Consider the following 14,220-nt stretch of genomic DNA (forward strand, 5'->3'; position numbering starts at 1 on the left):
AAGTTCCTTCCTGAGACTATTTAGCAGAGGCACCGTGGCTCTGTCTGGAGCTTAGCCCCACCCAAGATGACTGTGATTGGTTTAAAGAAATGCCAATAAACCGGAGCACGTTTTACTCCCATCCAGGAATGCTGTGTGGATTAGCCAGATCCTCCACAGCGCTGTGTTGGAAGGTCTGGCAAAGCGAGACTATATAGGAGGCAATGCAGTAGCTGGTTGGCAGGCTCACCATGCCAAATATGTGAGTCTGTCAGCGTCCATAGCCACATTGTTAGAAAGGGCACATTTCTTTGTCTTTGTCCGTGTTTCTCACTCTCTCGGTCTTTCTGTCCCTTTTGTCTTCCCCTCTGTCTTTCGCTGTGGCTGCCTGTTTATTACATATTACATATAATATTACAATTTTCTTTTTACATTCTTTATCTCCAGGTCATTATGGCTGCAGTTTCCCCTTGGGGATGTCCTAATGAGACATCCTATATCCTGTAGTTTGTAATAGTGAATGGCCTAGATTGACATGTCATGCTGAATCAGGCTTCCTGTGCTTCAGGATGAGCACTTATAGAAAGTGATTAAAGATTCCTTCATATGTCTATCTTGAGCTGTGGCAAACTGGGGGGGTTAGTCTATGTTTTTCCAAATAAAATCCTGCTACTATTGTTTCCTAAATGATACTGTGAAACCTGAGCTTAGTATTTTTCGGCAGAGCCTGGGACGTTTCCCGACTGCTGCATTCTCACGTGACACTGCTGTCAGTAAAATAAAAAAGTGGGCAAATTATGAACCATTTAAACCAGCCATGTATGTACATGCTTGACTCTGGGTGTTGTCAGAAGGCATTGTGGGGAAAAACAATATCTGAGATTGAACTCCAAATAATTTTTGTAGTTTATCCCCTTTTGTGTCCTCATATGGGCCTCGTTGTTGTCGTCCCTCTTTCACCTGGCTGCTGTTGTTTCTGTGGGTCGGGCTGAGTCCTTCTCGGCTGAATCAATATATACCTTGAGGGTGGAGCAGTCCTATCTCTCAGCAGCGTGTATGCGGATGTAACATTGTTGAGACTCTGGATCTCACCGCGTCACCACAGTACCTGTAGTCTTGGTGTTTTGCAACACTACTCTGTCATGTCTGCTGTGTTGTACAATCAATCGTGTCAACGTGGATACTGCATACGGAGTATCAGGGAATAATAGTAGTTGCATTCCAGGATGCAACGCTAAGGTTTATTTTATTTTTTATTTTTTTTTTAACTTGTCCGGTTGGGCAAGTTAAACAAAATTATTCTTGCCCTAAGTACATTTTTACTGGCCCCTATATACAATTTTATTTATTTTTTCTTCTTCAAGGAAAAACATCCCAAAAAAAGTTGGAGATAACAGGGGGGAAAAAAAGTTAAAGCGTAAAACTTCGGGGGAAAAACAGCACACTGTAAAAAAATGCTTAAAAAAGTTAAGATTTCAGTATAAAATGCTAAAATTATGGCGCCCAGATAGCTCAGTTGGTAGAGCGGGCGGCCATGTGTAGAGGTTTACATCTCGACGCAGCGGACCCGGGTTCGGTTCCGACCTGTGGCCCTTTGCTGCATGTCATTCCCCCTCTCTCTCCCCTTTCACTTCTTCAGCTGTCCTGTCATTAAAGGCCTAAAATGCCCAAAAACATAATCTTAAAAAAAAAAAATGTTAAAATAAGTCTGTTCTTTTTTTAATTTTATTTAAACATTTTAATCATTTTACATAACATTTCCTGACAGCAATATAAATGTAATAAACAAATGACAGGCAGAATTAAATTAAAATAAATAAGTAAATATGAAGCAAAATAGAAATAAGTGCGTAAAAAAATAGTAATAAGATAAATTAAATTAGAATAGTAATAATAATAATGGTAACAGCAACAATAACAACAGGCAGAGAGGTAGATATATGATAGTAGCTAAATAAAAAATTTCAAAGAGGAATTTAGATAGGCATCCCTTCCCAACAGTATTCTATCATATCATCCCATCCATCAGACCCCAGGTACCTTGAAACACAAGTCCATCTTTGCACCAAAGTGTCCATAGTCAGCTGCAGACTTGCCGTCATTCGCTCCATCCTGTATACATTTTTCAGTCTCTGGACCCATTGACCTATTGTTGGCGGTTTTACATCCCTCCAGTTCACTGTAATCATTTTCTTTGCTACTAATAAGAGAATCCTCCGTATATATCGCTGATCTGCATTATATAGATCTTTGGGTATGGCTCCCAGCAAAAACAACATTGGTTCTGGAGTGATATCCAACTCTAAAATAATATAAATTTCCTTTTTAACATTATCCCAAAATCCTTGTATTGCCGGACAATCCCAAAAAATGTGTGGTGTCTCCAATAGTTCCACATTTTTGCCAACATAATGCCACGTTGGGGTTTTTCACAAATGAAGAGATGATAAAGGGAGTATTAAAAACATCTGATCTTTACCTTCCAGTCAAATTCTTTCCACAGTTGGCTACTCATTCCCTTATGGCAACTTGTCCATATGTCCATCCATGTAGAATCTTCAATGATAACATTCAATTCCAATTCCCATTTTTCCTTAATGTAGTTTGTGTTTTGTGAAGTGCCAGCCGTTAACCTTTATATATATATATATATAAGATATGTTTTTTTCGTTGGGAAATTCCTCTCCAGAACACTAAAGTACTCTTCTATTTCATTTGGGTATTTGCTGACCAGCTCCCTTTCCTTATGGCTTGTGATATAATGTCTTATCTGGAGGTATCTATACAAATCCTTTGATGGGAGGCCAAATTGTTCTTGAAGTTGAGGGAATGATTTGAATTCTGTTTGTTTAAAAAGTTGATTAATTGTACAGAGACCTTTTATCGGCCCACCTTCTAAACCCGCTATCCCACACGGAAGGTGGGAATTCTATATTTCCTACTATCAACATGGCCCTTGAGATCGACTCTGATCCCCTGAGCATTTTTTTTCACTGTTGTCCAGACTTTTAAAGTGTGTTTTATCCATTCGTTCTTTATTTTGATTTTATTGACCGACTTTATATCAATAAATGGTAGTACTGATAAGGACATGCCCCTAACCGAATCTTGCTCTGAGTCCATATAGCTTCCCGGTCATTTCCGATCCATGCCACCATTGCATTTATTTGTGCAGCCCAATAATAATTTTTAAGGTTTGGCAAGCCTAGACCTCCCTTGTCTTTGGGTAAATGAAGGGATTTTAATCTTACCCTCGGTCTCTTCTTTTGACAAATAAATGTTGAGATTAATTTGTCCAACATGTTTAAAGTGGAAGCAGGTACTCTTATAGGAAGTGATTTGAAACAAAATTGTTATTTAATTGTGTAGGCCAAGTACCTGAGATCATCATGGCTTCTGACTTATTTTCATTAATTTTGTATCCGGACACTGACCCATATTCAGGCAGGCATTTCATAAGTGCAGGGATGGAAAGAAGTGGATTTTTAACAAAAATTAAAATCTTATCCGCGAATAAAGCTATTTTATGGATTGACCCCCCCCTTCGTCCTCTATCCCTTGAATCTGCATATTCTGGTGTATCGCCTCTGCCAAAGGCTCAACACTAAGAGCAAATAAGATGGGTGAAAGCGAATCCCCTTGTCTCACACCCCGCTCAATCCTGAAAAAGCTAGAACAGTGCCCATTAACTCTAACTTTGGAGCTGGGCTCCTTATACAATAGGTTGATCCAAGCCACAAATTATTTCCCAAAGCCAATTTCCATCAGTGTCTGCCTCAGAAATACCCAGTCGACTCGATCAAACGCCTTCTCTGCGTCTAAGCTGAGAAGGATTGATGCTTGTTTGTCCCCTGCCGCTATTGCCTGCAGGTTCAGGGTTCTCCTTATGTTATTTGTTCCTTGACATCCTAGTATGAATCCTGTTTGATCTGGTTGAATTAATTTCTTTATATATTTTTGGATTCTGGTAGCCATTATAGAAGTCAGGATTTTATAATCTACACAAAGTAAACTTATTGGGCGATAGCTGGTGCATTGTATGGGGTCCTTCCCCTCCTTATGTATGACTGTTAATATGGCTTCTGACCATGAATTTGGGGGGTCTCCAGATGTTAGAACGTAATTATATAATTTACATAATATGGGAGTGAGCTCATTCACAAAGATTTTATAGTATTCTCCAGAAAAACCATCTGTTCCGGGCGTTTTATTGTTTTTTAATTTGGTGATGGTTTCTCTAATTTTGCTCTCTGTGATAGGTTTTATTAAGAGTTCTGCTTCCTCACTTGATAGTTTATTAATTTTAAGGGGTCTCAAAAACTCTGTAATTTTCTCTTCCTTAAATTCTAGTTCTTCAGCCCTATATAGCTGTTTATAATATGTAGCAAATGAGTCTGATATTTTAGTGGTATCGGTCTCAACCTGGTTGGTTCCAGGGTTCCTGATCTTGGGAACTGCACGGCTAGATTGAGCTTTTCTGAATTGAAAAGCCAGTAGCCTACTAGCCTTATTCCCCATTTCATAATATTTTCTATTACTATATCTGAGAGCTCCCTCTGCCTTATATGTCAGAGACTCATCCAGTTGTTGTCTAATTTCCTTTAACTTTTTAAGAGTATCTTCCTGTCCAAATTGTTTATGTTCCCTTGTTAATTTTTTTATTTCAGTTTCCAATCCTTGTTGTTTTGTGAGCCTTTGTTTCTTTATTCTAGATCCTATAGAAATAATCTTTCCTCTCATTGTGGCCTTACTGGCATCCCATACAACTGAGGGGGAGACACTACCATCGTCATTTATAGTAAAATACTCAGTTAGAGCTCCTTGTATTTCTTGCCTGATGTTCGTATCTGTTAGTAGTGAGACATTAAGTCTCTAGTGTCTAAAGTGGTTCTCTACCCCTAAATTAATTTTCATGGTCACAGGGCCGTGGTCTGAGATAGTGACTGGCTCAATTGTACTTTCATTAAAGGGGTGATAGAATGATTATATAGGGTATTTCACACTGTTCCTTATGGTCTCCTAATGGGGTATGTAACATTGGTTGGGCTGAAAATGGCCTGGTTGATATTTTACTGGCCCTTATGCATCCCTGTGTTTTGGCCCTATTTGTAACAAGAGCTTTTCTTCCAAATATGGTATGGTCATGAATATTTAGATGAGCTGCGCGGTGATTGGTTGAGCGACTTGCCATACGCAGACATTAAAGACGCGCGCTGATTGGTTGAGCGAATCCCCAATACACATACATTAGAGAAGCAACAGAATCTCATATTCCAGACACTGCAATGTTTCATTACCAAATTCACTTCTGAGACTTTTTTAAGCGAGAAATCAACTATATAAAGCTCAAATATGGGCCGTTTTACAAAAATTGATGGCTAATTGCAAATTTGGTAAGACGTGTCGGACTTTAGGAGCTCCACACAGTCTGACGAGAAAGCCTCGCTGGGCTCCATACCCAGGGCCAAGTCACCCTTTGTGGATACTGCATACGGGGCTCCGCGGCCAGCTGCCGGCATAACTATATCTATAAATAATACATTTACGGTTTTGAATGTCCCAATGTCTTATAAAGCTAACCGTTGTGTCCGATTTGATTTTAAGGCATTTTTATGAACGCAAGGCGTCTTTGTAGGACAAGCAGCTGCTTGCTATATGTCCCATTCATTACAATGGGGGAATACCGCAGCTAGCTAGCTACATTGTCGTCATAACTAAATTATATTTACAGTTTGAATTTCGTCACGCCACTTATACAACATCATTCCCCAATGTCTTATAAAGCTAACCGTTGTGTCCGATTTGATTTTAAGGCATTTTTATGAACGCGAGGCGTCTTTGTAGGACGAGCAGCTGCTTGCTATATGTCCCATTCATTACAATGGGGAAATACCGCAGCTAGCTAGCTACATTGTCGCCATAACTAAATTATATTTACAGTTTGAATTTCGTCACGCTACTTATACAACATCATTCCCCAATGTCTTATAAAGCTAACCGTTGTGTCCGATTTGATTTTAAGGCATTTTTATGAACGCAAGGCGTCTTTGTAGGACAAACAGCTGCTTGCTATATGTCCCATTCATTACAATGGGGAAATACCGCAGCTTGCTCACTTTCGCATAACTAAAGTATATTTACAGTTTGAATTTCGTCACGGCATGAATATTACAGGTTCCTCAAGGTCTTACAAAGCTTAGCTAACACTTGTCCGATTTCGGATTTCAATTGAATGTATTTGTGTGAATGTCAATGTTTAAAAATATGAGATTTTCATAGTAAAGGGGTGTCAGTGGGATTTTGAGCTTCTATGTATGTCCTATTTACCCACCGAACTGTCGTTATTCAACTATGACAGGGTAAAATCGGTTTTGCATTCTATCACCCCTTTAATTCTATATAGTTCAGTTTTTGATATGCAAAAGAGATCTATCCTCGAATAACTCCCATGTACTTGAGACATAAAAGTGAAATCTCTCATTTGGGTGGAGCTGTCGCCAAACGTCTACAAGGCCTAGTTCCTTCATCATGTCTGATAGCCCCTTTGTGTTTGAGTTGCAACTTTTTTGATAAAGTGTGGGCAATCTTCATTTGGGGCATACACATTAAAGTGCCCATATTATGAAAAAAACACTTTTTCTGGTATTTGGGGTGTTCTTTTGTGTCTCTGGTGCTTCCACACACATACAAACTTTGAAAAAAATCCATCCATGCTGTTTTGAGTGAGATACGGTTTCTGAATGTGTCCTGCCTTCAGTCTCCTGGTGAGCTGTTCAAAATCGGCTCGGACTGTGTGACGTCACAATCCAAAATGAGGTGGCTAACCGCAACCGTTAGCTTGTAGCGTTACCCTTAGCATGCTAACGCTAATGCTAATGCTAACACTAGCATGGTACCTTGTTCTCAATAGCAAAGCACTGCTACAACACACACAAGTTCACCATAATCTACAGAAGAACTACTTACATGTGCTCCCTCATTTAGAAGTCTCCCAGCTAATCCTGCCTTGTAACTGACTGAAGTTGGAGAAACAGCCTGTCTTTTACTTCTATGGAGCTAGCTAGCTGACATGCTCTACATCTGAGCTACTGAGCATGTGCGAGTGCAATCAAAGATGGTACAGAAGAAGTAGAAGAAAAGAGGTCTCATTCTGTAGCTAAAACAGAAACCAGGTGAAAAGAGGATCTACAGCAGTGAGAGAGAGTTGTGCAGTACAACAACAATATGGTGTTTTTCGAAAATTAAACCATGTAAACCTATTCTGGTACAACCTTAAAATACAATTATGAACCTGAAAATGAGTATAATATGGGCGCTTTAAGAATGGTTATCTTTATTCCCCCAATTGTGCCTATCACCATAACATACCGGCCTTCATCGTCTTGAAAGATTTTCTCATTGTTGTAGTACACTGATTTATTAAATAGTATAGCAACCCCTCTCCTCTTTTTCCTCCCATATGATGCACTATAAACCTGATCCACCCACTCTCTCTTCAGTTTCAGGTGCTCAGTCTCAGACAGGTGTGTTTCCTGAATTAAAGCAACAGAGCAGTGAAACCTATTTAATTGTCCTAAAATCTTTTTCCTTTTGATCGGATTATTAATTCCCCTTTATAATATAAGTTATAAAATTCAGCTCAGCCATGGACTTCGTAATCTTACAATATTGCTCCCTACCTGTTTACACTTGGATGTCAAAAATAATCTAATCCTTAACAAAACAATGCCTGTAACATGTGTCAGGAAAAACAGAAAAAAAAACCCACTGTATATTAGGGTTGGGCGATGTCCCCTAAATTGGCAATTGACGATGTTTACAGTAAAACATCGTGATGGACGATGATATTGTCGTCGGGGCTGTGAGGGGGTAGCGGGTAGCTTGTATCTCTTTACATTTTTTTCTGCTACAATGGGCCAACAGTTAATATAGAAACGATTAGAGATACATTTAAAGGCCCTCTGTAAATGGTGACCTGCTGGTAGGTTTTACAACGTGACCTACTTTCACTTAAGTACGGCGCAGTAAAGTCAATCAGATGTCCGTGATCTGCGTAACGACAGTACAGTGGGACATTTGCCTTCAACAGAGCGACAGTAATAACCTAACATACCATCATTACTGAGTTTAAACTACATTCTCGGTTATGTTTGCACTGAATAACGCATTCAATAATCAGAAACATAACTCTTGCAGCGCACATGAACAGATGTGCAATATTAGCTCACACATAAAATATCACCCTGGTGAATTAGCCTACTGTTGCTAACGTACATTCATAAATCCTGCATAACATCGTCCCGTACCTACAGGACCTCAGACTTACTTATTGATGCACGCACAGAGTAGTGTCGACAAACTTAGTCCAATGAGGGGAGAAAGGAAAGTGTGATAGCGTTCCACTTTTAACGTTTTTTTCTCTCTCACTCGAGGCCGCTGTGTCCAACGTTACTAGAAGGGAGAGCGAGCTACAACTGACAGGGAGAGAGAGAATGTATCACTACAGCCAATCCAGTCTGCTCAAAGCCATGGTCTTTTTCACAAATAGGTTGCACGTAAGGGGGAAAAAGTAGCTTCCACTTAAGGAGCCCTATGTCTTGTCTTTGCTAGTTTAAGACCGACGCACTTGTCAATTTCCCGTCCAGCGCCCGCGACTAGGATTAGTGTGTTTGACAGGGTGGGGGGCAGCGTTGCATCACAATGGTGGCTCTCCATCGTGATGTCGGCCAGCCATCACGATCACTGATCGGCACAACTCTACTGTATATAACACAGAACTGAACTTCCACCTCATCAACCTGACGCAGCTGGTGAACTGTGGCTGCACCAGGTCCCCGGTGGTATTGGGGCAGAGAGGTGTGACCTACCCTCTCTGTGGGGAAAAAGCACACACGGTGCAAGTGTGACCAATATTACACTAACATGTAAAGAAGGTCCGGGTGAGTGTATACCACTCATGTACTCCAGCATATCCTCCTTCTGGACTCTCTAACACATTACCTTATGATGTGACAACAATATACGTTATTTATATATATATATATATATGTTAGTGGCGCTTATGTTATTCCTATAGGTCCGTTATAACCTTACCACTGGTTTAGTTGAAACAAACTTTTTATCCCTCTTAGTGGTAGATTCCCTTTAGTCCCCCTCCTGAAGGAGGGCCCTGAGATCAGCTGGTGACAGAAACGCTCCCTTCTTTTTCCTCTTGGCTCCTCCATCCATCCATCCATCCTTCAGCTCCTCCTCGATGCGCTCCCTCTCCCCACAGCACACGTCGACCCCCAGCTCCTTCAGCAGCAGCGCGGCACTCGTTAGTGATGCGAAGGTCTTCTCCCCGGTGTTCAGCTTCACTCTCAGTTGTGCTGGGTACGGACACCTCGCCTGTATGTCCATCTTTTTAAGCTGTTTGATAACTTATCGGACCCTCATCCGTTTCTGCTGAAGATCGGCGGAGCGGTCCTGGTCAAAGTAGATCCGCTTGCCCTGAAAGAGGACTGGCCCCTGGTTCCATGCCTGCCTTATGACCGTGTCCTTCAACGCAGCATCCAGAAATCTCAATATAATCGATCTTGGTGGAGCAGTGGCATCTTTAGGTTTGGCCACCAGTGACCGATGTGCCCTTTCAATCTTAACGTCCAGGTCTGGTGGCAGTTTAAGTTCCTTCTGAAGTAGGTCTTTAGCAAATCCAGCCATATCTTTCCCTTCACTGCCCTCCGGGATTTGAAAGATCCTGATATTGTTTTGTCTGTTTTGGAGGTCATCACATTTTGCCGATAGGTCGATATCTCGGTGTAGCAGGTATCTCAGCGCCCTGCGATGTCGCATCTCCGCATCCTCGGCCGCACCGACTCTCTCCTCCAGTCCTCCCATTCTTTCTTAGTGTTCCGCCAGCTGGTCCTTTTGTCTGAAATAGTTTGTTCCACCCGGCTAAGGGCCAGTTGAGTGTGGTTGTGTCAGTCTTGATTTTCTTTTCGGAGTTTTTTTTAACTCCTCCAGTATCGTTGAGTCTGACTGACACGTGTTGCTACTAGCCTTGGTTTTGCTAGTTGGGCTGGGTTGATTCGGCTTATCATCTTTTCCCCATGAGGGTTCAGGTTTTTCCTGTCTCCTTTGACCAGCGGAGGAACTCATGTTTCATGAATCTATCTTTTACGTTTCAGCGTCAAAATATTGTAGTTGTCACTCTTATCTTTAATTTTGTCCAGCGGAGCTAACTTACGGTGCTGCAAGCATATCCATGTCGTCACCGGAAGTCCAAAGTCTGTTCTTTTAAAGGTCCCATATTATTCACATTTTCAGGTTCATACTTTATAAAGGTTTTTCGGGTTTCAACTGGAACATGTCGTTGGACATTTAGGATTGGGTACCGAAACCTGGTTCCACTATGGAACTGGTAGGAATCGGACCGGATTAGAACGCAAATTTTGGTTCCTCATGTGTAAATTGAAATATTTTCCCTCTGTCGCTCCGAAACTGACGTAGAACTATCCCCCTCTCTCTGTAGTCTACCGTTAGCTAGATACCGTAAATGTAAGCTACTTTTTAAAATGCCATATTTTCCCTCTGGGTTCACCAAAACGGATGTACAATATTATACTTGTTAGATATTTAAGTACTTTAAAACATTAATATATATTGTTAAATTGAAATAATTTTCAATTTAACAAAAATAGCCTTTCTTTGGTATTTTTCAGTTTTTCAAGAATTGGATTAGGAATGGGAATCGTTTTTAAAAGTACCGGTTCGGAATCGTAAAAATCCAAACGATACCCAACCCTATGGACATCTCACTTTTTAAAATATTGGACCTTTTAAATCGGTGAACAGAGGTTGGCTGCCCTACACTCCCAAACTGAAGCCTGTTTGCCTGAATGAATAAATGCTGTTTGAATGTTGGACTGAACTGCATAAAGTCTATTTTTACCCAGTGTTTTTTTTTCTCCGTCTTCCTCTTTGTTGTGTTCTCCGTTCCCGCTCTGACGGTGCCAAGCTCTTGTAGTTGCCAAAATTGTGCGTCCCCAGGTGAATGACGAAAGATGCACGGTGGCAGATTTAAGTGTTCAAATGTTTGTTACTTTAACCCTCATGTTGACCTCGGGTCAAATTTGACCCGTTTTCAAAAGTTTTTTTTATATCAGAAATATGGGACGTTAAAATATACGCCAAAGAAAAACTGACAAAAGCGTAATTTATTTATTTTATTTTTTATTTATAGTGTCAATTCTAGGGCTGCAACTAACGATTATTTTAATAATCGATTAATCTGTCGATTATTTTTTCCATTAATCGATGAATCGGATAAAAAAACAAAAGCATAAATTTACATCAACTCAATACATACTTACATACATACTTGTTTTAGTTAATAGTTGTGTAAAGGTAAGTAACCCATAGAGCACACACACACACACACACACACACACACACACACACACACACACACACACACACACACACACACGTTCCCTTGAACCTTATTCATTAAATTATTACCATCATTGTAGTAAGTGCAAGTTAAGTTAATTTATACACCACATTTAAAGACAGCTTAAGATGACCAAGTGCTATAAAAGAACTTGGAAATGAAATTTAAAAACTACAACACACACACATTTGTCAACAATAACTGATACGGGACAAAGCACAGAATATATATATATATATATATAACAGATTGAAAAATTAATGGGCCACAAAAGGCGAGTGAATAAAACCGTGTCTTTAGTCTTGTAAACTATACCACCCCTGCTTTACTACTGTTATTAACGAGCTAAAGCTAGCTTGTCATGCTAGTCAGCTGGATATCGAGTAAACGGCAGCACTAGAAGAGCTACTGGAGGGATGGTACGTTCCTCCCTTCAGAACGGAACAGAAGTAGGATAGTGTAGTGACTTTACCCTGCTGTTGAACTCCCTTCCTCCTCATCATGGACTCCAACGTCTTTCCGTTTTAGGTGCTGACTCATCACCGTGGTGCGACCGTGCCATGCCGTGTTGCTTTTGCTTATCTTGCAGTTAAGACGTTTTCGATTTATTTAGTGTGAAATGCTCCCACACCTTGGATGACTTAGGTCGTACTGATTTCTCTGCCTCCGCAATGTGTTTCAGAACAACATTACGGGTCTCTCCGGTCTCTCTCCGTATTTCCTCTACCCCCGCTCTGCTCTTTTTTCTTTCCTTTTTGTGACAGCCTCAGCTTCCGAGATCCTGTGTATGACAGTTTCTCTCATTGAATTGACCATCACAACTGTGCTCTGAAGCCACAACTCCATAACAGAAAGCATGGCAGAGGCACCTTCATTGAAGGTGGAGATGGCCATACTTGCTGCTGCCTCAAGCTTACTTTCCCCACAAAACAGTCCCCTCAGTCAGCTGATGGTGAAGCTAACTAACCAGGCTCCCATCAGCACTTGTTCATAACAACACAACAGAACTAAACTAATTATGAATCATTCAAAAGACCAATATTTAGAACATTGGAGAAAGCAAACAAAGTAGACTAAATTGTTATTTGACCACCAACTAGGTCAGACAGAGATGCATTTCCTCCTCCACTGGGAAAAACTATCTATCTTCACTAAGAGAATTACACCTTGGAAAAATAGCCAAAAAAATAAAACTTTGGTACGAGTTCGAATCCAAGTTGTTTATTAATTTATTTTCTACGTTTTAAAAGGGCTACATAGTTTTCTACATGACATCGTTCTCTTAATACATCCCTGCGTGACATGTGTTTACTTAAACAAGATCTGAAGACTAATCGGTCTATTCAGTAAAACGTATTATAGACATTAACAGGAAGAGCAACGCTGTTTTCCTTAACAGCAAGCCACATTCAAACCGCGACTGACAAGTTTCCTCAGACAACAGCTGTCGTCACTACGACGACAACAGACGCGTTTGGCTGATGGTCGCCAGTTAACATGGCCTCTCGTTAAACCGAAACACCGGTGCACCGAACGTCCTCGCATCCACTGCCTCTCCACGAACAAAGCGATGTCGTTTATATCGGTAGGTTTAATGTTGCGTTACATGACCCACTCCTTCAGTAAAGCTGTGTTTGGATCGCCCCCATTCACTCACACACGGGCCGGCTCCCCTGCAACATCGGAAAGCGGCTCATGGAGAGACACAGCGCCGCCGGTCCACATGCTGACATTTGTCTACAGTTTGAATTGTTAACACAGCTGTATATTAAGTATGAGAGGGAAACCTGTATTGGTACCAGTGTTTCCGCTGGTAATTCTCTGTTATTGAGATCGCCACGGCGAGAAACACAGAAGAAGTTATTGAATGGAACTAACTTCAGTTGGGTGAGTAATGGCGTGTAAGACGGAGCCTGCTGGACCTGGGCGAGAGATCTGACCCATGGCCACATTATCATAGTTCATAAAAATGCTGCGCAGCCAGGAACGATACAGACATTTCATAGCCTACACAAGACGTGTGTAACGCCGCTGACCCGCATTCGACCCGTGCTGGACCCGTTCATAATGAGTCAGCCGTCACTCTGTGAGTAGGCCTACACTTCAGTCCATCCTCTCTCCCTATATGAGCTACTGGGCTATCCGGGTCTGTTATTGAAAACAAGTGAAGGAGCTTTCTCAGAGATATATATTTTTAAATGTATCCCAGGCTATTTATTTCAGATAATTTACATAGTGTTGCAGCTCTATATTTTCAAATTGGGAAGGAAACCCTGTCTTTGCATTTTATTTTAATCATATCTGTTTTGATAAAAGACTTAAAACTGAACATTTAGCCCACTTTGTAAAAAATATAGAGATATATATTGTGTATCACCATTCAGCCGAAAAATACAGAGATATGATTTTTAGTCCTGGACTAGTGGAAGATCTGATAATAATCAGTGTGGAGGGGCCCAGCTTGGAGGATTTTGATGCTAGGGAGTGTGGCAAGATGGTTTAGCCAAGGCCAAAGGGGAAGAAGGCCAAATTACAGGTGTTGGCCATCTGAGGGGCATCTGACAGCAAGGGGGGGGCCCGCTATAAGACTTTGAGTACAGTGTAATTGTGCTTCAAATAAAAAAATGTTTACCAACTCCTTTATTCTTGTTTAAAATAATTGACATAATATATGAATGTATATGGAGTGTGATTAAAAAGGTGACCTTGAAATTGTGGCATTAAAGGTGACGCGAGGAAAAATTTGGGTGCACCTAAATTTTGTGCTGGTGCACCTAAATAAAAAAAGTTAGGCACACCAGTGTGACCAA

The 14,220-nt window shown here is 40.8% G+C and overlaps 1 protein-coding gene across 2 annotated transcripts in view; it reads left to right on the top strand.

The window, feature by feature from the left end:
• LOC120558589 (tumor protein D54-like) overlaps nt 1-14,220 on the top strand; it is a gene marked incomplete at its 3' end in the record, with an annotated part of 29,852 nt that overhangs the window by 1,632 nt on the left and 14,000 nt on the right.

This window comes from Perca fluviatilis, chromosome 5, assembly GCF_010015445.1.
Source record: "Perca fluviatilis chromosome 5, GENO_Pfluv_1.0, whole genome shotgun sequence".
NCBI lineage: Eukaryota > Metazoa > Chordata > Actinopteri > Perciformes > Percidae > Perca > Perca fluviatilis.